At 47.3% G+C, this 22425-nt stretch overlaps 1 protein-coding gene across 4 annotated transcripts in view; it reads right to left on the reverse strand.

Annotated features, from left to right (window-relative positions):
• FUT8 (fucosyltransferase 8) overlaps positions 1 to 22425 on the reverse strand; it is a 172686-nt gene that overhangs the window by 134084 nt on the left and 16177 nt on the right. The window contains exon 1 of one of the 4 annotated variants that reach the window (XM_040411704.1): positions 16754 to 16776. The exons of the other annotated variants lie outside the window; for them this stretch is intronic. The gene's annotated coding sequence lies outside the window, so the exon portion shown is untranslated. Of the gene's footprint in view, positions 1 to 16753; positions 16777 to 22425 lie in introns of those variants that run through there. 4 annotated transcript variants of the gene reach the window in all.

Genomic DNA, 22425 nt, shown 5'->3' on the forward strand with positions numbered 1-22425 from the left:
CAGAGCTGCAACATCACTGGAGTGCCCAAAAGCACAAGGTGTGCAATACTCAGAGACATGGCCAAGGTAAGAAAGGCTGAAAGACGACCACCACTGAACAAGACACACAAGCTGAAACGTCAAGACTGGGCCAAGAAATATCTCAAGACTGATTTCTCTAAGGTTTTATGGACTGATGAAATGAGAGCGAGTCTTGATGGGCCAGATGGATGGGCCCGTGGCTGGATTGGTAAAGGGCAGAGAGCTCCAGTCCGACTCAGACGCCAGCAAGGTGGAGGTGGAGTACTGGTTTGGGCTGGTATCATCAAAGATGAGCTTGTGGGGCCTTTTCGGGTTGAGGATGGAGTCAAGCTCAACTCCCAGTCCTACTGCCAGTTTCTGGAAGACACCTTCTTCAAGCAGTGGTACAGGAAGAAGTCTGCATCCTTCAAGAAAAACATGATTTTCATGCAGGACAATGCTCCATCACACGCGTCCAAGTACTCCACAGCGTGGCTGGCAAGAAACGGTATAAAAGAAGAAAATCTAATGACATGGCCTCCTTGTTCATCTGATCTGAACCCCATTGAGAACCTGTGGTCCATCATCAAATGTGAGATTTACAAGGAGGGAAAACAGTACACCTCTCTGAACAGTGTCTGGGAGGCTGTGGTTGCTGCTGCACGCAATGTTGATGGTGAACAGATCAAAACACTGACAGAATCCATAGATGGCAGGCTTTTGAGTGTCCTTGCAAAGAAAGGTGGCTATATTGGTCACTGATTTGTTTTTGAATGTCAGAAATGTATATTTGTGAATGTTGAGATGTTATATTGGTTTCACTGGTAAAAATAAATAATTGAAATGGGTATATATTTGTTTTTTGTTAAGTTGCCTAATAATTATGCACAGTAATAGTCACCTGCACACACAGATATCCCCCTAAAATAGCTAAAACTAAAAACAAACTAAAAACTACTTCCAAAAATATTCAGCTTTGATATTAATGAGTTTTTTGGGTTCATTGAGAACATGGTTGTTGTTCAATAATAAAATTAAACCTCAAAAATACAACTTGCCTAATAATTCTGCACTCCCTGTATACTACTGAGGACAGTATACTACTACAGAGGGATCTGGATAGATTGGAGGCTTGGGCAGAGAAGTGACAGATGAAGTTTAACACTGACAAATGTAAGGTTATGCACATGGGAAGGAATAATGCAAGTCACCCGTACATACTAAATGGTAAAACACTCGGTAACACTGACATGGAAAAGGATCTAGGAATTTTACTAAACAGCAAACTAAGCTGCAAAAACCAGTGTCAGGCAGCTGCTGCCAAGGCCAATAAGATAATGGGTTGCATCAGAAGGGGCATAGATGCCCGTGATAAGAACATAGTCCTACCACTTTACACATCACTAGTCAGACCACACATGGAGTACTGTGTACAGTTCTGGGCTCCTGTGAACAAGGCAGACATAGCAGAGCTGGAGAGGGTCCAGAGGAGGGCAACTAAAGTAATAACTGGAATGGCGGGACTATAGTACCCTGAAAGATTATCAGCATTAGGGTTATTCACTTTAGAAAAAAGACGACTAAGGGGAGATCTAATAACTATGTATAAATATATCAGGGGTCAGTACAGAGATCTCTCCCATCATCTATTTATCCCCAGGACTGTGACTGTGACGAGGGGACATCCTCTGCGTCTGGAGGAAAGAAGGTTTGTACACAAACATAGAAGAGGATTCTTTACGGTAAGAGCAGTGAGACTATGGAGCTCTCTGCCTGAGGAGGTGGTGATGGGGAGTACAATAAAGGAATTCAAGAGGGGCCTGGATGTGTTTCTGGAGTGTAATAATATTACAGGCTATAGCTACTAGAGAGGGGTCGTTGATCCAGGGAGTTATCTGATTGCCTGATTGGAGTCGGGAAGGAATTTTTTTCCCTAAGTGGAGAAAATTGGCTTCTACCTCACAGTTTTTTTTTGCCTTCCTCTGGATCAACTTGCAGGATGACAGGCCGAACTGGATGGACAAATGCCTTTTTTCGGCCTTATGTACTATGTTACTATGTGTGATTGCCTAGAAAATCCAACCAATTTCACTAGTAAAACCAATGTATCACTGAAGAGCAGTGTTGTAGCGCCTGTCTACAGTACAGTGCGGTACTACATCTTCTGCATGGATGAGCTGCTTCTCTGGACACCAGGATGAGGAGGTCCACATGTTATTTTTCTGGTACAATGTGCCCTGTACAGGATCCTGAAGAAGTGCCAGTCCTCAGAAAAGTGTTTTCCCTCAGCTATTTCTTTCCATTACATTTAAGAACTTGCTTTATCTGTAATAGTGATCTGATTATTTTCTTTAAAATTCATTTTTTTCTTATTTTTGGTTGTCCCTTTTAGCAGGGCTGTGGTGTCAAAGCTAGTTTTGCATGGAGTCCGAAGAAAAAGTACAGACTCTAATGTATTAACTTTCATAGCAATTTAGAAAAGTTTAGAAATATTAATAATACATATATTTTATGTTCTATCGACCTAAAGGCCGCAGACCAAGCAGGCAATTATCGGGAAGGGACTGTTCTTTCCCAATAGTTGCCTGCTCGTCAGTGGAGGTGAAGAGCTGCATTTACATGTAGCAATCTCCTCCCCTGTATGGGGGTGAGCAATGGCTACTACCATCGCTCATCCTCGTACAGACTGTTTCTGGGAAGCAGGTCTCTATTCACACGGCCGCAATATGCTGCCCGGAAACAATGATGTAATGTGCTGCATGAATGAAGTACTCACCCGATGAACAAGCGTTTTACTACATTCTCAGTTGATCGGCAGCACATTTACGCAGGTCTATTATAAGGAGCAAGCGCTCGTAGTCACATTCAATCCTGATAATTGACCCGGAATTGTGCGGAGTGAAAACAGTGACCAGCAGGGTCTTCTACTGGTGACAGAATTACTTCTCGCCTCTCCTGTCCCTTATACTCGGTATCTTCATGCTGCTCCAAGGTCTTCACTGGAAACTGAGCTGCAAGGGCTCAGTAGTGAAGACCAGAAGAGGAAGTTCATCTCAGAACTGCTAGACAGAAGAGGAAGACAGCATTAAAGGGGTTGTCTGGGAATAAGGAGCCCACAGCCGGCCTCCACTAGGGAAGGATTCACACTGGCCTGCTACCTGCAGCTTTGGTTCTGCGCGCTGGCTCCTGTCTTTACTTCCTCACCAGCATGGTCTGCTGCAGCCAACAACTGGCTTCAGTGGTGATGTGTCTCTTGTGGATATGTCAGAAAACACTGCTGCACTTTATGTACACGATTCTCTGCATTTTCAGGACATACATTTAAAGCTTCTCTAACTTTTTTTTAAGAACAAATTCATAGATTTCTTACAATTATTAAGTGTATTTCCCAGTTAAAGGCATAGCACATTTCAGATTTACTTACAGGAATCTAGAAAGTGTCAGGAATTTCAGAAATAGTTTTCCAAGAAATATGGTTTAAGTTCTAAGTAGTCTGATGACTTACATGATGGAGAGAAAAAGCCTAATGTCACCATTTTACTACATGGAATTTGTTATTACTAAATTATTGGCCATATATGAAGACGTCGGAGACGGATAAAATGCAGGGGTCGGGGGCAGAACTTTGGCTGACAGACTCCACAGCCCCGCTTTTTAGGGCTTCAGAACCAAGTACTAGTTTTCAATCAAGTTATGATCTCGAATTCCAATAATTTCAATTTACAATGGTTGTCCCAGGACCGACTGACGTTGTAACCTGAATCTCGGCCACTTGTACTGATGAGAACTGGAGGACAATTTTTGGTCAAATATAAAAAGTAGAGATGTTCTTTAAAGTGTAACGGTCATATTTTATTTTATTTGCTAGCTTATTAGAGCTAGGCATGTATTCCTGAGTTAGTCTGTCAATGATTGCCAAAAGATCTGTAATTACCTTATAATAACGGCTTTCATTAATGTCCGCTGTCCCTTTCCACTGCTCCCTTAAAAGACAGTTGCTATGGCTTGTCTGTCTCTGGCTAAGGCTGCGCTCACACGGGCGAGATTTCCGCGCGGGTGCAATGCGGTAGGTGAACGTATTGCACCCGACTCATTCATTTCAATGGGGCTTGTGACGGTAGTAGAAAATATCCTCGTCAAGCATTCCCTTCTTCCCATAAAAGAAAATCACCCAATATTCCACGAGTAGGAATATCCCTGGAATCGCCGAATAATCCACACATGAGTCAACTTAATGCTGGAACAAGACTGATTTACTGGTACACAGAACTCACAATTTATGCAGCAAAAACTCCTCCTCTGGGCCAGGCTAGATAATTGAGTTTTAAGAATACACACAGCTCAATTATCCTAAAACTCCTCCTCTGGGCCAGGCTAGACAATTGAGTTTTACCAATACACACAGCTCAATTATCTGCTGGCCAGAACATTTACAATTCTTAACAATTTCACACAAGTACTTTCTATCCCACATACAAACATAATCTCAACATCATTGTCCGGTACACGAATACATTCATTCTTGACACTTGGAACCGAACAATATAGTCCTCAAAATAGCAGGGAGAGAATCAAACTGAAGCATATAGGCAATTGCATAAAAGTCCTTCACAATGGCCCCCCTTTTTCTCCCTGCTCCGGCAACTCGGTTGGACCTTTCCTGGTCCAGTAGGGTTGACGGGTTCAGAGCTTTTAGTCCGAGGTTAAATCCGCTTGGCGTGACAATCCATCGGCATTCCCGTTTTGCTTGCCTGGGCGATAATGAATCGTAAAGTCATAGGGCTGTAAGGCCAAGCTCCAGCGTAGCAAACGGGCGTTGTCCCCTGAAACCCGGTTAAGCCACACCAAGGGGTTGTGATCGGTGATGAGAGTGAACGCCCGGCCATAAAGGTAAGGTGTGAGCTTTTTGAGTGCCCATACCAAGGCCAAACACTCTTTTTCAATGGTGGCATAACTGACCTCCCTTGGCAACAGCTTCCGACTCAGGTATGCCACCGGGTGCTCTCCTCCATCCTCCCCGATCTGGCTTAGTACTGCCCCCAGTCCAAACATTGAAGCGTCTGTATGGACAATAAATCTTTTGTTAGGATCTGGGGTAACCAACACCGGAGCATTAACCAGAGCAGTCTTTAGTGCTTGGAAAGCCACCTCGCATTCCGGGGACCACAGGACTTGTCGGGGTAGCTTCTTTTTGGTCAAGTCGGTCAGGGGTTTGGCCAGGGCACTATAGTCGGGTACAAAGCGTCTGTAATAGCCGGCTGTGCCTAAGAAAGCCATGACTTGTGTCTTGGTGTGGGGAGTGGGCCAATTGGCAACGGCCTCGATCTTAGCCGGCTCCGGCCGTTGCTTACCACATCCTACTCGGTGGCCCAAATATTGTACCTCCGCCATACCCAAGTGACATTTGTCGGGTTTCAGGGTCAGCCCGGCCCCCCTGATCCTATCTAATACTACCCCTACGTGCTCTAGGTGCGCTTCCCAGGTATCGCTGTGGATGGCGATGTCATCCAGGTAAGCGCATGCAAAGCTCTGGAGACCCCTAAGTAACTGATCCACCATCCGTTGGAAGGTGGCCGGGGCGTTCTTCATCCCGAACGGCATAACCCGGAATTGGTATAGGCCGAACGGGGTGATGAAGGCCGACTTGGGTATGGCATCTTCTGCTAGGGGAATCTGCCAATATCCCTTGCATAGGTCTATTGTGGTCAGATACTTCCCTGCAGAGATACGGTCAAGCAGCTCGTCCATCCGTGGCATCGGATAGGCGTCTGTAACTGTCTTGTCATTGAGGCGCCGGTAATCTACACAGAAGCGGGTTGTCCCATCCTTCTTTGGCACTAAGACTACCGGCGAGGCCCAAGGACTTTCTGAGGGTTCGATTACACCTAGCCGAAGCATCTCATCTATCTCCTTCCGCATCCCTTCCCGGACTGCTTCGGGGATACGGTAGGGAGGCTGTCTCAGGGGTGCCTGTCCTGGAGTCTCTACCTTGTGTATGGCTAGGAGTGTGTATCCAGGCTCCTGAGAGAATGTGGCCTGTTTTGTTTCTAGTAAGCGGACAGCTTGATCCCGCTCTTGCGGCTCCAGCTGTTCACCTAGCTGGACTTTCTTTATCTGGGTCATCCCTTCGTTACTGCCCAATAGGTCGGGAAGGGGTAGGGTCTCTGTGTCTTCTCCTGCTGGTGCACAGATAGCGGCTACCTCCTCTGCACGTTCCTGATAGGCCTTGAGCATGTTGATGTGAAAGGTTCGTTTCACATCTTCATCCTCGCAGCTGGCTATCGTGTAGGTAGTGTCGCATATCTGTCCTATAACTTTATAGGGGCCCTGCCAGGCGGCCTGGAGCTTGTCTGTTCGGACCGGCCTTAATACCATGACCTTTTGGCCTATCTGAAAGCTCCGGTGCCTAGCCCGTCGGTCATACCATACCCTCTGGCGCTGTTGGGCCGCCCGGAGGTTCTCTCGCACTGTCTGGGCTAATTCCTCCATGCGGTCCCTCAGCTCCAGGACATAAGGTACAACCGGGGTCCCCTCAATCTCTGTCTGCCCCTCCCAGTGATCCTTGATGAGATCTAAGGGCCCCCTCACCCGCCTCCCATAGAGAAGTTCGAAGGGTGAGAATCCGGTCGATTCCTGCGGCACCTCTCGGTAGGCAAAGAGAAGGTGTGGCAGGAATCGCTCCCAATCCTTGTATGCCCCCATGAACGACTTCAACATTTGCTTTAGCGTTCCGTTGAAGCGCTCGCACAGGCCGTTAGTCTGGGGATGGTATGGGGAGCTAGTCAGGGATTTAACTCCACAGGTTTTCCATATCTGCTGGGTTACCTCGGCCGTGAATTGGGTACCTTGGTCGGACAGAACCTCCTTGGGAAAGCCTACTCGGGAAAATACTTTAACTAGGGCCTCTGCTACGGTCTCAGCCTGTATGTTAGAGAGAGCTACCGCTTCGGGGTAACGGGTGGCGTAGTCTACTATGGTGAGTATATACCGCTTGCCGGAACGGCTAGGTTGGGCCAGGGGCCCTATAATGTCCACGGCTACCCTTGTGAACGGTTCTTCAATAATGGGCATGGAAACTAGTTTAGCCTTTGGGTGGTCTCCCTTTTTACCTATACGTTGGCATACCTCGCACGTTTGACAATACGCCCTGACGTCGTCGGACACCCCAGGCCAGAAGAAGTTCTGGGTTATCCGATACCCTGTCTTGCGTATTCCCAAATGGCCTGCCAAGGGTACGTCGTGCCCAATCCTCAATAACTCCTGGCGGTATTTCCGGGGAACTACCAGCTGGCGTTTTTGCTTAGGCCCTGGTGTATTACCCCGGGTCTCGGTGAGCCTGTACAAGCGGCCTTCCTCCCAGATAAATTGCTCCTTCTCTAACCCCCCTTGGCCCCTCCTGGCTTTCTCTCGATACTTTCTGAGGGAAGGGTCTCCGGTCACCTCCCGCCCAAAATCCTCTGGGGTGTCCCAGGGTAGGGGTTCTACAGTCAAGGATAGGTTGGGTTGGCTTACCTGGGTCTCAGTAGGAAGCGGATGGCTCTCGGCAGCGCGACTTTGTGCTCTGGTGGTTACTGCGTGGGCCTCCTGAGCGGGGGTAGAGGCGAACGCCGAAGTCAGGGGGCCAATGTCGTTGCCCAGGATGACTTCAGAAGGTAAGTCTTTCATGACGCCCACATGAACATTGCCAGCTCCCGCACCCCAGTCTAGGTGTACCTGTGCAGTAGGAATACGGTATACTGCCCCCCCTGCCACTCTCACAGCAATTGATTTCCCCGGTTTCTCTGATGCCTTAATAAGGTGTCTTTGTACCAACGTGATGGTTGCCCCACTGTCTCTTAATCCCCGGGCGGTTTTTCCGTTAACCATGACCAGCTGACAATGGTGTTTCCTGTTGTCCGTAATAACAGATTGTACCATGAGAGCTTCGTAAAGGGTGCCCAATGGTTCTTCCTGACCCAGTTCCTGGGGATCCCAAGCCGAGTCTACACAATGGGCTGCTGCTGGTGGGCGGTACCCAGGTCGAGACCAATTTGACCTGGTGTTGTTGTCCATGGGGCAATTCTGCTTGTAGTGACCCAGCTGTTTGCACCGGAAGCAGCGTTGTTCATTGTCCTCCTGGCGTGGATAGCGAGGGCTAGATGTCACCGGTCTGTTAGGAGGTTGGTATCTAGCGGCTGGTGGGTGTGAGGGCACCGTTGGTCGTGGAGGTTGTACCCGTGGTGTGACCGGGTTCGTCTGGCGAGTATCCGCATATTCATCCGCCAACTTAGCGGCCTCTGGTAGAGTCATGGGCCTGCGATCTCTCACCCAGTCTTTGACATCCGTCTGGATGTGATTGTAAAATTGTTCCAGGAGCATTAGTTGTAAAATGTCCTCTGCGGAGGTGGCCTGGCTGCTGTTGACCCAGTTAGAGGCCGACAGGGATAACTGGCATGCCCATTCCACGTAAGAGTCTTTCGTGGTTTTGCGTGAGTCCCTGAACTTTTGTCGGTAGGACTCTGGGGTTACTGCATAACGAGCCAGGAGCACTTCTTTAACCCTGGCGTAGCTATGGATCTCCTGCTCTGGCACGGTCCGGAAAGCATCAGAAGCTTTGCCTGACAGTTTGCCTGACAATATTGCGACCCACTCTCCTCTATCTATTCGGTGCAGGTTACATTGTCGCTCAAAATCTGCCAGGTAATTATCAATGTCACAGTCTTTTTCATCAAAAGCTTTAAAAGCGCTAAACGGAATCTTCCTTGTGTCTGCTGTGCTGTACTCACTGTTTGGAGAATGTGCGGCTGCTCGTTGGACTGCTGCCAATTTTAACTGTAGCTCTGCGTCTCTTATTTGTTTAGCCTCCTCCGCTAACAGGTTCATCACTTTCAGCACCACATCCGCCGTTGGGTTCGGACCGAACCATGCTAGCTTCTCTCTCATTGCCTTGTTGGCTGGTGATTCCTCCTCCTGAATCACTGGTGTCCCCATCTCTTGTACTGCTGGCGTTGCTGCAACCAAGTTCTCCTGGTCTAGCTCCATTAATTTCTGCTATAATGACCCGCTTGGTTTTGTTGCTAGCAATCCTTCCACGGACTTCCAGTAGTTCTTTCAGTGTATTTCTTTTAAGCAGGGTGTACCAGCCTTCCATTCACTGTTCCCAGTGTCTGCTTGGAATCCTGGTGTAAAGGAAAGTAGAAGGGAAAATCCCGCTGCTGCCAACCAATTGTGACGGTAGTAGAAAATATCCTCGTCAAGCATTCCCTTCTTCCCATAAAAGAAAATCACCCAATATTCCACGAGTAGGAATATCCCTGGAATCGCCGAATAATCCACACATGAGTCAACTTAATGCTGGAACAAGACTGATTTACTGGTACACAGAACTCACAATTTATGCAGCAAAAACTCCTCCTCTGGGCCAGGCTAGATAATTGAGTTTTAAGAATACACACAGCTCAATTATCCTAAAACTCCTCCTCTGGGCCAGGCTAGACAATTGAGTTTTACCAATACACACAGCTCAATTATCTGCTGGCCAGAACATTTACAATTCTTAACAATTTCACACAAGTACTTTCTATCCCACATACAAACATAATCTCAACATCATTGTCCGGTACACGAATACATTCATTCTTGACACTTGGAACCGAACAATATAGTCCTCAAAATAGCAGGGAGAGAATCAAACTGAAGCATATAGGCAATTGCATAAAAGTCCTTCACAGGGCTGTTCAGATGAGCGGTGATTTTCACGCATCACTTGTGCGTTGCGTGAAAATCGCAGCATGCTCTATATTCTGCGTTTTTACCCAACGCAGGCCCCATAGAAGTGAATGGGGTTGCGTGAAAATCGTAAGCAAGTGCGGATGCGGTGCGATTTTCACGCATGGTTGCTAGGTGACAGTCTATTCACTGTATTATTTTCCCTTATAACATGGTTATAAGGGGAAATAATAGCATTCTGAAATCAGAATGCTTAGTAGGTGATCAATTGAGGGTTAAAAAAATAAAAAAAATAAAAAATTAACTCACCTTCTCCTCTTGTTCGCGTAGTTCCCGGTCTCTTCTTTACTTCTTTAATGATGAACTACCGGCTAGGACCTTTGGTGACGTCAGATAACATGCTCCAATCACATGGTTCATCACCACGGTGATGGACCATGTGATTGGAGCATGTGATCTGACGTCACCAAAGGTCCTTTAGCCCACAGCTCATCATTAAAGAAGTAAAGAAGAGACCGGGAACTACGCGAACAAGAGGAGAAGGTGAGTTAATTTTTTTGATTTTTTTTTTAACCCTCAATTGATCACCTACTAAGCATTCTGATTTCAGAATGCTATTATTTTCCCTTATAACCATAACATCTACACAACACCGATCCCAAACCTGAACTTCTGTGAAGAAGTTCGGGTCTGGGTACCACAGTCGGTTTTTTATCACGCGCGTGCAAAAGACATTGCACCCGCGCGTTAAAAACTGAACATCGGAACGCAATCGCAGTCAATTAACTGACTGCAATTGCATTCCTACTCGCGCGGGTTTGCCGCAATACACCGGGACGCATCCGGACCTAATCCGGACACGCTCGTGTGAACCCAGCCTAAGAAGACAGGAAGACAGAGGGGCGGTCCTCCACACTGCAGGCCTGCATTAGGCTTCAGAGTGAGGAGGCGTGTCTCTCAGTAATCCAATCTGATTGGCTGGCTACAGCAAGTGTGTATGTGAAGTGAGGGAAAGCAGTGTTGGCCTCAGAGAACTGGCAGAGGAGCCGTCTTAAGAAGATCTTCACACTGGCGTTTCTGGGTCCGCTTGTGAGATCCGTTTCAGCGGCCCAAAACGGATCAGTTCAGCCCCAATGCATTCTGAATGGATAAGGATCCGTTCAGAAAGCATCAATTTGGCTGCGTCTGGTCTCCGTTGCGTTTTTTTAGACGGTCACCAAAATGCAGCTTGCAGCGTTTTGGTGTCCGTCTGACGATGCGGAGCCAAAACGGATCCGTCCTGACTTACAATCTAAGTCAATGGGGACGGATCCGTTTTTCACCGACACAATATGGTGCAATTGAAAACGGATCTGTACACCATTGACTTTCAATGTAAATCAAGACGGATCAGGGTTTTTTTTTAACGAATAATGCAAACGGATCCGTTATTAATGGATACAAGCGTTTGCATTATCGGTGCGGATCCGTCTGTGCAGATACAAGACGGATCCGCACCAAACGTGAGTGTGAAAGTAGCCTAAGGAAAAACTAAAGGAAAACAGTGGTATGTGAAAAAACTAAAGATTGTTTTATGCAAAATGCTCCACCAGCAGTAATATATGATAATTTTTTTACGAAAAAAGTTACACTTTAAATGGTTTGTCCCATCTCATTGCTTCCATGACTAGATGGCCGGGTTTATGGAAACAGCCGAGCGTGCCAGCTCTCCTCTGTTCCTGTAGTGCCCATTGCAGTGAATGGGAGCTACGCAGACAGAACGGCTTCCATTCACCTTGATAGGAGCTGACTCGCTCAGCTGTTTCTGTACATCCGGCTCTTAGTCCCATCTTGCCATGGAAGCAAAGAGATGGGACAAACCCTTTCACTGTGGAACGAGACAGAAGCGATGGAGCAGACATTTCTACAGTCCAGCATTATACCTTCCGAAAATCCAGATAATCTAAAAAAAGAGGGCAAAAATAGTAATGCTTTTTAGAAGTGGGACTACACAACAGGCACAGCGGTGCTCATGTAAACCAGCATCCGTGCCTCCATACAGATTCCTATGGGTGTCCTAATACAACGTGGTGTATGTATAGGACAATCCCTCCTTCCCGCACACTGTCAGTGAATACCAGTGAGGCCTGCGTACCAGCGGCATGTTCTCTGGTCAGCCACCCGATCAGTCGAGAACGTCGTGCTGTCAGGACTCAGTACGCTGAACATTCATACTATAATAAACAGCATCCATCACAGATGGCTTTAAGAACAAATGTTGACCACATCCGTGTATTTCTGTAGTCATGCAGTTTGCCCGCGATTAACTCATTAACTGCAAAATTTGCATTTTATAGCACTAAGCTGACTTCTGATGCCAGCCTGTGACGCCAGCTGGGATACGTGTCTTTATGGCCATGCACCCAGTTTATTGTGCACCTAGTGAATGATACCGGATCATAATATTCTATAATTCAGGAGGGCTGATGGATAACGACAGCTGCAGGGGCAACCACAAGGATCAGTGTGTGTGTCCCCTCCCAAATAGGGGCTAAACTGCTGTCAGCAAGATCAACCATATGAAACCAGACACACTGTCTGGTAGGGTTGACCCTGCTGATCAATAGGATACATGTCTTATGAAACTTATGCACTTTTCTTCTTTATGTAAATCCAGTGCCCCTCAGCGTACTGAAGCCCTTAGACCTCATGCACACAAACGTGGTTTAGTTCCGCATCCGAGCTGCAATTTTTGTAGTTTCCTACTGGAAATATTGGAATAATCTCCATCCGCAATCTAACAGCAAACTGCACGCCGTAGTCCTTGGACTATTAAGGTGAGCATTCGCTTTACTAAAACCTAAGTTAATGTGTCGACCATCACATCTTAATGCATTACAACATGCAAATGCGGAGTCCTGTATGTAGGGCCCGCGCCCGGGTAATCTAGCCGTCGTCCCCGATAATGTCACCGGCCTGAAGAACAAATGGTTGTGATGCCCAGACAGGTCCGGCAACGAGGAGAAGTCATTTACCATGGAGTTTAATAACTCCGAGATGAACATCAGCGCCCGGGCCCAGCGGACGAGCCAGACAATGTTCCCTATTTTAATTCTAATTGCAAAGTACCATTGTGAGGATGGCAATATACAAGATCTATACTGGCGAGGCAATGGCCTGTAATAACAGCGAGAAACCATATTACTGGCTCTAACATGAGCGCGGCGCACAGAGGCCATTAGCTTTTAAAATCAATTGGCAGTGAAGTAATGGCTTTCCTTTCTTAAGGTCTGTGGCCTAGTTACAGTCCTATAGTGGAAGACACGTATGTGCATTAGGAATAATCACAGGAAAAGGTCTATTTTATTTAAATACTAGCACAAGGACCGGACTTCGCACGGGTATATTTCATTTAATGTTTGTGTGTGTTAAAAAGTATCGACAGTATCCCCTATAACAGTAACATCCACAGCGCCCTCCCCTTTAACAGTGACCTCCACAGCGGACACCCCTTAGTGACCTCCACAGTACCCCGTCTCGTTAACAGAGCTCCGTTCCCTTAACAGTGACCTCCACAGAGGCCGCCCCTTTATTAGTGACCTCCACAGAGGCCGCCCCTTTATTAGTGACCTCCACAGAGGCCGCCTCTTTATTAGTGACCTCCACAGAGGCCGCCCCTTTATTAGTGACCTCCACAGAGGCCGCCCCTTTATTAGTGACCTCCACAGAGGCCGCCTCTTTATTAGTGACCTCCACAGAGGCCGCCCCTTTATTAGTGACCTCCACAGAGGCCGCCCCTTTATTAGTGACCTCCACAGAGGCCGCCCCTTTATTAGTGACCTCCACAGAGGCCGCCCCTTTATTAGTGACCTCCACAGAGGCCGACCCTTTATAAGTGACCTCCACAGAGGCCGCCCCTTTATTAGTGACCTCCACAGAGGCCGCCCCTTTATTAGTGACCTCCACAGAGGCCGCCCCTTTATTAGTGACCTCCACAGAGGCCGCCCCTTTATTAGTGACCTCCACAGAGGCCGCCCCTTTATTAGAGACCTCCACAGAGGCCGCCCCTTTATTAGTGACCTCCACAGTGGCCGCCCCTTAATTAGTGACCTCCACAAAGGCCGCCCCTTAATTAGTGACCTCCACAAAGGCCGCCCCTTAATTAGTGACCTCCACAGTACCCCGTCTCGTTAACAGAGCTCCGTTCCCCTAACAGTGTCATCCACAGCGCCCTGCCCCTTTAAAGCTAACCTACAGCAGTAAAGAAAAATGGCTGGGTTGTTATGGAAACCTGGTGTAAAACTATGTGTATGTGGAGACTAAGTGCCTGCAAGCTTCTATTGGCTGATAGCGGTCAGGTGACCAGGCTTCTATTGGCTAATGCATTTTTTGGGAATATATCAGGACGTTACTTGTTCGAGAGCGGAGGCCTGGTCTAAAACCTCCTCCCACAGCTGACCACAACGGGTGCCAGGAGTCGGACATTATGTGTAGGATTCGTGCTAAATATTAGATTGCGCGGGTCCAACCACTGTGAACCACGGTGACCCCAAGAACGAGGGTTCCCAAGTGCTTCATCTCAATTGAGTGTCAGTCCACAGCTCCGTTGACTTCTATGGGACTAATGGACCATAGAAGGCCACCCCTTCCAAATTGCAATCCTTACTACGACGGCCCTCATTGCCATGGCTCGCCACGCATATGTCATCGCTACGCATTGTAAACATGTGCGCCGCACAGCCAATCAGATTGTGAGGTCGTGTGATGTGATCTGTGATGTCATGTCGCGGGGCGGAGCAGTGATAAGGGAGAGCCTATGTAAGGAGCTGGGTGGGAGGAGCTATAATCTAGCTGGGTGGTGTCAGGGCAGTGCTGGCGCTGTGGCAGAAAAAGTGCACAGGAACAAGAAGTGCCACATACAGGATGTAAACAGACCAGCGCAATTTCTTAAGGGCTCATGCAAACAAACGTCCGGATTGCGGGCCACAAACGGCGGGTCGGCAATATACGGGCACTGGCCATGTGAACTCCGCAATCTGCAAGATATGTCCAAAGATATGACATGTCCTATCTTTTGCGGAATGGAGGCACGGATCGAAAGCCCACGGAAGCACTGCAATAAGTCGCGCGACAGAAAGGGCACAACTACACTGCAACATTTGTCGCGCAACATTTTGTTGCACTAATGTCGCGCGACAATTTTTATAATGGCAGTCTATGGTGTCGCACTGCAACATGCAACATGCTGCGACTGCGACGCAACAGTCGCAGAAAAATCCATCTTTTGCGACTGTCGCGTCGCAGTCGCTGCATGTCGCATGTTGCAGTGCGACACCATAGACTGCCATTATAAAAATTGTCGCGCGACATTAGTGCAACAAAATGTCGTCGTGTAGACCTAGCCTAAGCGTGGCCGTCCCAGCGGCAAAAACCACCCCAAGCCACCAGCAGTGTGCGTTTCTCATGATGATTTTCTTCCTGCAGTCACATGCGGTAAAAGCAGGAAAAAAAATAACTTTATTTTATCCCCTGCTCGCGCCATTTTTGAGTCACGCTTGAAGTCAAGGTAACTGCGCCCCCTCGCCTGTCCCGTCGCCTGACAGACTGCTGTACGGCAAAGCACGCCGAACTCTCTGCATAAGCGCTGTCAGTCACAGGCGAACGGACGCGGTTACCTTGACTTCAAGCGCGACTCGAAAATAGCGCGAGCAGGGGATATAAGAACGTTTTTTTTCCTGCTTTTACCGCATGTGACTGCAGGAAGAAAATCATCCATAGAAACCCACTGCTGGCTACTGGAAGGTTCTGCTGGAGGTTTTGGCTTCTGACAGGTTCCCTTTAAGCGGCTAGGCTTGCACAGGATGCAGTATTGTGGGTTATTATCTGCGGCGCCCATACACGGACACCTTCCATGTTTACTCTAGGAGGTGCACTCATTTCCTATCTGTTCATGACTAAACAGCACTCGTCACGGAAAGAAAATATCATGCTTAAAGTGTAACCGATACCAACACCGTCATCCGGCGTCTTCTCGGACAAGACAACGATGCAGTGGAAGCCGGCGTGACATTGGTGTCGTAACTTCTGCCGCCCCTGAATTTTAAGGCTACCCGCACACGGGTGCAGGAAGACTTGCAGAAAACCCGCACGGATTTCAGGGCATTTCCGCACCAAATCTGTATGTGTTACTTGCGGATTTTGTTGCAGAGTTGATGCAGTGTTACCGCACATTTGAAAAGGGTGAAATCCTCTAAAAAAAAATTACACAATCCTCGCGGCAGGTCCATTTCCACACGGAGGGAAAAAAAGCAATGATGTCATGAGATTTGCTGCTCCTGTATTAATGGTTCCTGGTTACGTTTTTTTGCATACTTTAATAGCAAATCATAAACCCAGTGCATGAAAGGGAGCAGCGTGCCTGCAGGGTCTGACTATGGTGACACATAGGTCTGGATAGGAGCTGCAGACATAAAATGGTAGGATGGTTTTACTCTAAAATATATATATCTAATATTTTTTTATCTTTCTTTAGATGCACCGGAGCAACACATGATACAGAATAATCTCTTAAGGGGTCAGATTAAATTAGTTTAAAAACAAAGAACCACAACCTGTGCCCGCACCGCTGCCATATTCCCAGCCACCTCCAGTCCCCACAGGATCAGGACCAGGAAGTTAATTGGTCTGTGACCAGTCACTGGCCTCAGTGGTCACATGTGCCAGCAGTGATGTGCCATTCAAGCAACATGTGACCAGCGAGGCCTGAGACCTTAGGATATGTCATCAATATCGGGCAGGTGGAAGTCTGACTCCCAGTACCCCCCCCCCCCCCCCCCCCCCCCTATCCATCAGTGGTTCATACTAGTCGCGGCACCTACTTGAATGGGAGCAGAGCTGCAGTAACCAGGCACAGCCACTACAAGGTGGACGGAGCTGTGTATTACCAGTAATATGGCGCTTGCTCTGAGGTTGCCATGGCAATGTCAACCAACTCTTCTGTGCATGCACATCATGTCATGTGACCACCAGATGATTATAAATGTGTTGTCCATACGATAGAATGTACAGATCAGAAAATGTCTTCTGCTTGTGGGGGTCTACTAGGAAGGATCTGCATTTTTTCTTGGGGGTTCAGTCTTTCGTACCTAAACCCGAGAATCCGTTTTACCTAGTGTGTAAGCAGTCGGCGGCTGGAACACCATAAAACACTGACGGGGGCTATTACAGAAGCAGGCTTGATTCACAATGACTTTAGCTCATAAATCTGGAGAAGACAGCAACAACAATGGAAAAAATAAAATCAACTAAAATACAACATAAATCAGCAAATGCATTTTGCAAATCATATCAAATGCTTAAATTTTTTTTTTATAAAAATCAATACTCCACATCTCCAGTCTGACCATAGTATGGTTTATAATTTACCTCCTCATTAAAGCTAGGTCGATGGGTTCTCAGAAGATCCCTCCTTCCTATAAACATACCATCCATGGAGGATTTCCTGAACATTTTAGCCGGCATTTAATCTCACTGTGTAAACAAGGGTGAGGAATTTCTTAATGGACTTTTCACGAAATTGATTATTATCACTCCTTACACTGCCGAGTACTGCACTTCTTTCCGACAGTCCCACAGACGTTGAATGGAGAGGCAGGCCACTGTGCCATTCAGAATCCTTCCCACTGTACTCGGGGCCACATTCTAGGGGTCAGTGGGAGTCCCAGTCGACCAGCCATCTACCACCTATCCTGTGGGTAGGTGAGGTGTACTCAGTCCATAAAAGTGAATGGAGAGGTGCGCGCACCACCACACTATTCCAATAGGGGACTCCAGGATTACCATTTTCGTGATCGCAAGGGGTCCTAACTGTTGGACTTTCAGCGATCCTGTGGGTAAAGCTCTGTTAGTGGGAAAACCCCTTTAAGATAGGTCGTGATGAGTAAAGATGCCCTGGCTTCACTTGCAGATTTCGGCAGGATCAGCTAAAGTCTAATAGGGACTACCCAACTTTCCCCAAATGAAAGTCACTGAGAGATAGGGAAGAAGGTTCATGACTCCCCCATAAAAATGCATGCTGACTGTGCATATCCCGTGCCATTGCCTGCTGTCAGACACAACAGGTGCGGTTGTCATGATCCTTTTGCCCTAGAGGGAGTGGTGACCAGCTGCAATTATGTCTCCCACACATAGTACCCATAGAGAACAAGTGATCTTACTGCCCACCTCTGTAGTGCAGTCTCAAAAGCAGCAAGAATAATATTATACAGCAGTAATGAGTGGTGTAGCTGTAAATCCAGCACTGGGGTAAGGCAGAACATTTACTGGAGCCACCAGCAACCTCTCTGAGTGCCTCTACCTGTCTCCCTCCAGCACCATACCCCCCCCGCCACCCCCAATGCAAAGACTTCTATATGAAGATAATAAAACAGTCTCCTCTCTGATTTTGACAGATTTTAGCAGAAAACTGAGCATAAATGAGTGCAGGAGGCTAATAAATGGAGAAAGAGGAATTTTTTCTCGTAACATATATTAAAAAAGTTTCTTATATCCGCTTGCAATATTGATTTATGCAAAGTGTATTGAAATGAGAGTGACCATTTTATTTCTCCTGCAAGAGGTCCCATCGGTAGGGAGCATTGTGATCAGCATACCTCAGGAGACTCTTCACAAAAAGGTATTTTCTAAAGACAACTCTTTTGAAGGGGTTGTTTGACGAAAACAACACTACAATTTTCAAAGAAGCATCTGGGTTTCAATACTTTTGCCACTGCATCTAAAAATTTAGTATAGCCACAGGGTTATTCAATACCAAAATATATTCAATACCCATTTGTTCCTTTCCTTATAGCTCATGCACATGACCATTGTTTTAGTCTGCATCTGATCCGCAACGGGGCTGCAAATGGGTCCGTTCTGTGGCCCTACAAAAAAAAGTATTATAGACAAAGATAGGACCGTTGTATTAGGGGCCCTCCAGTAGGAACGTCCCCCACAGCGCTCCTCCAGTAGGAACGGGGGATCTGTGGATGACACACTTATGGGGGATCTGTGGATGACACACTTATGGGGGATCTGTGGATGACACACTTATGGGGGATCTGTGGATGACACACTTATGGGGGATCTGTGGATGACACACTTATGGGGGATCTGTGGATGACACACTTATGGGGGGGGATCTGTGGATGACACACTTATGGGGGGGGATCTGTGGATGACACACTTATGGGGGGGGATCTGTGGATGACACACTTATGGGGGGGGATCTGTGGATGACACACTTATGGGGGGGGGGATCTGTGGATGACACACTTATGGGGGGGGGGATCTGTGGATGACACACTTATGGGGGGGGGATCTGTGGATGGCACTGCTACGGGGAGGAGGATCTGTGCACCTCTATCGGGAGGGGGATCTGTGGATGGCAGTGGCACTGTTATGGGGAGGGGGATCAGTGGATGGCACTGTTATGGGGAGGGGGATCTGTGGATGACACTATATAGCATCTTATATTATATGTGTCATCCACAGATCTCCCCCATAACAGTGTCTCCCGAGTCCCAATACACCGGCCCCGCCGCTCACAGCAATATCTAAAGAGTATTCCTTAAGGCTGGGTTCACACGAGCGTGTCCGGATTAGTTCCGGATGCGTCCCGGTGTGTTGCGGCAAACCCGCGCGAGTAGGAATGCAATTGCAGTCAGTTTTGACTGCGATTGCGTTCCGATGTTCAGCTTTTATCGCGCGTGTGCAATGTGTTTTGCACGCGCGTGATAAAAAACCGACTGTGGTACCCAGACCCGAACTTCTTCACTGAAGTTCAGGTTTGGGTTCGGTGTTGTGTAGATGTTATTATTTTCCCTTATAACATGGTTATATGGGGAAAATAATAGCATTCTGAATACAGAATGCTTAGTAGGTGATCAATTGAGGGTTAAAAAATAAAAAAAATTAACTCGCCTTCTCCTCTTGTTCGCGTAGTTCTCCCGGTCTTTAGTTCTTTAAAAAGATGAACTATGGGCTAAAGGACCTTTAGTGACGTCAGATCACATGCTCCAATCACATGGTACATCACCGCGGTTATCGAATATTATCAATAAAGTCGATTAATCGCTGCAGCCCTACATGTTAGCAGCAGCTCTCTGCTATGACTAAGAGGGGGCCTGCTCATTTACAACCATATGCACTTTAGATGGATATTGAAGGTTTTTTTCTGGTGATAATGGCCTTACTCAGTAAGAGGTAAAAGGATTACTCACCTCACCGGTCCCCCACTGCCGAGACCAGCTTCTCTGCACTTCCTGCTCTTGGCATAGCACACCTGCTCAGCCAATCACTGTTGAGGCAGGTCAAAGCTGTGGCCAGTAATTGGCAAAGCAGGCAAGCATTTCAAACCATTTCGCACGTTTTTGAGCCGGGACCAGGAAGTGAAGAACAGCGGGGACCAGAGCTGCTGGGAATAGGTGAGGTGAGTAATGATTCCTTTTTTTTTTTTTTTTTTTCAGCGCGAACTTGGCTGAAAATGGTTGTATAAACACCCAATTATGTCATCTTTCAAGGAAAGCTGACAAACCATGAAGTATTTTCTCCTGTAAACAGCAAGAAAACATGTCCTCTTAATCAGGTTTTATCCCTGTGATTTTCCTCCTCAGGTGTCAGTCACCCTTGGCTCGTATATTAACAGGGGGATTGCAGAACATTTTAAAGCAAGGTGCTGTAGGCAAGAAGAGAACTGTAACACATTTTTAAAAAAATCAGCAGCCTTAATATATAAATCATCGAGAGGCCACACAATAAGACATGACACTTTCACATATTCTTCCCGACCCTTCCCATACAGACACATAGCAGAACCTTATTTTCCCCTACATCATCTGTCAGGAGAGAAGAAGACCACCAAATCCTACTCAGCGTAACCCTCTACTGGAAGTCACTGCTCTATCTTTTTCTTCACATCAGTCTGACCTTGCGGTCCTCAATTTGCTGACTCTACGTCTTCTCCTCTCACTCTTTCTGTTGAGGTTCCTCTGGGTTCAGTTCTGGGGCGTCTCCTCTTTGTTCTCTACCCAGCCCCTATTGTTCAGCAGTTTTAGCTTTCGACGCCATCTCTATGCTGATGACACAACTATATCCCTCATCTGGTGACATCACTCCTGCACTACCGTACAACATCAGTGATTGTCCGCTTTCTCTAACCATGTCTTCTTCTACCTCATCTTTCAAAAACAGAACTTCTTGTGTTTCAACCATCTTAGGCTACTTTCACACTAGCGTTTTTGCTGGATCCGCCAGGGTTCAGCAAAAACGCTTCTGTTACTGATAATACAACCATCTGCGTCCGTTATGAATGGATCCGGATGCATTATCTTTAACATTGCCAAGACGGATCCGTCATGAACTCCATGAAAAAAAGTCAATAGGGAACGGATCCATTTTCTATTGTGGCAGAGAAAACGCATCCATCACCATTGACTTGCAGTGTGGGTCATGCCGGATCAATCTTGCTACGCATCCCAGGACGGAAAGCAAAATACAACATGTTTGGGTTTGCTCTACGGTATGGGAATGCAACTAAACGGAACGGAATGCATTTTGGAGCACTCCCTTCTGCTGAGTTCAGTTTTGTCGCCATTGACAATAAATGGGGACAAAACGTAGGCGTGTTTTTTTTCCGGTATTGAGACCCTATGACGGAACTCAATACCGGAAAACTTAAAAGCTAGTGTGAAAGTAGCCTAACTGACCAAACCTGGTGTTTCCATTTCTGGCCCCCTATATTCAGTCACTTGCTCCCGTCTTCTGCCCCTGAGAAATAGCTCCAGAGTCCAGTCTTTTCTCACTGAGGAAATAGCAAAAACTCTCATAGTCGTCCTGATCCATTCCTCCTCCTCCATCCCCACTAAACTTTCCCCTCTTTAATTTATCCTGAATGAGTAAGCCAGGATCACCCCTTTGTCCAAACACTACGCCACGCTGTGCCAGTCACTACACTGGTTAGGCTGGTTTCACATCTGCAGCACAGCTCTCCTGCAGGCTATTCTGGTGGAGAACGCCCTGCCTGTGTTCTCCGGATTCAGCATTGCCAGACTCTGCCCACCTGACCCCATTGACTATAATGGGATCTAGCGGAGATCTGACCACCTCCCAGCAAATATGCCGGGATTTGGCAAGACAAAAGCCACCGCACTCAATTGTTTTTGTCTGGCTGATTCCCGGCATTCTCAGCCGGAGCGGACAGCCCCACATGTGAAGGTGGCCGTATACTTATCACTCTCGCCCACATGCTCTCCGCAGCGCTGCACCTCCCTAATCTCCCACGGCCAGCCATGCTCTCCATTCTGCCAACAATCTAAGACCAAGGGTTCTTTCACACGGGCACACTTCTGCCCACTAAGGAGAACTGATCAACAATATAGCATGTCAATTGGCGCACATTTAACCCCTTGAGCCTCTGCATCAGAATAGTATGTTGCTCCAAGTAGATAGTTAGGCCATATTACTACAACGTTATGATGGCTCAGGACCTGTGCAGGTGCCTGTATTAGGGTAAGTCTACACAGAGATTATGGGGGCGCGACATACGTATCGCAGTGTAGCAGACTGCCATAGGAATGAATGGGGCAGCTGTGGGGAATTGCTGTATAGATGTACTGTACCCTTATACAGCTGGCACTTCATGCTCATTGCTAGGATTCCGGATAACTCAGATCCCACCAGTTTAACCCCTTAGATGCGGTA

This window comes from Bufo bufo, chromosome 11 (assembly GCF_905171765.1).
Source record: "Bufo bufo chromosome 11, aBufBuf1.1, whole genome shotgun sequence".
Taxonomy (NCBI): Eukaryota; Metazoa; Chordata; class Amphibia; order Anura; family Bufonidae; genus Bufo; species Bufo bufo.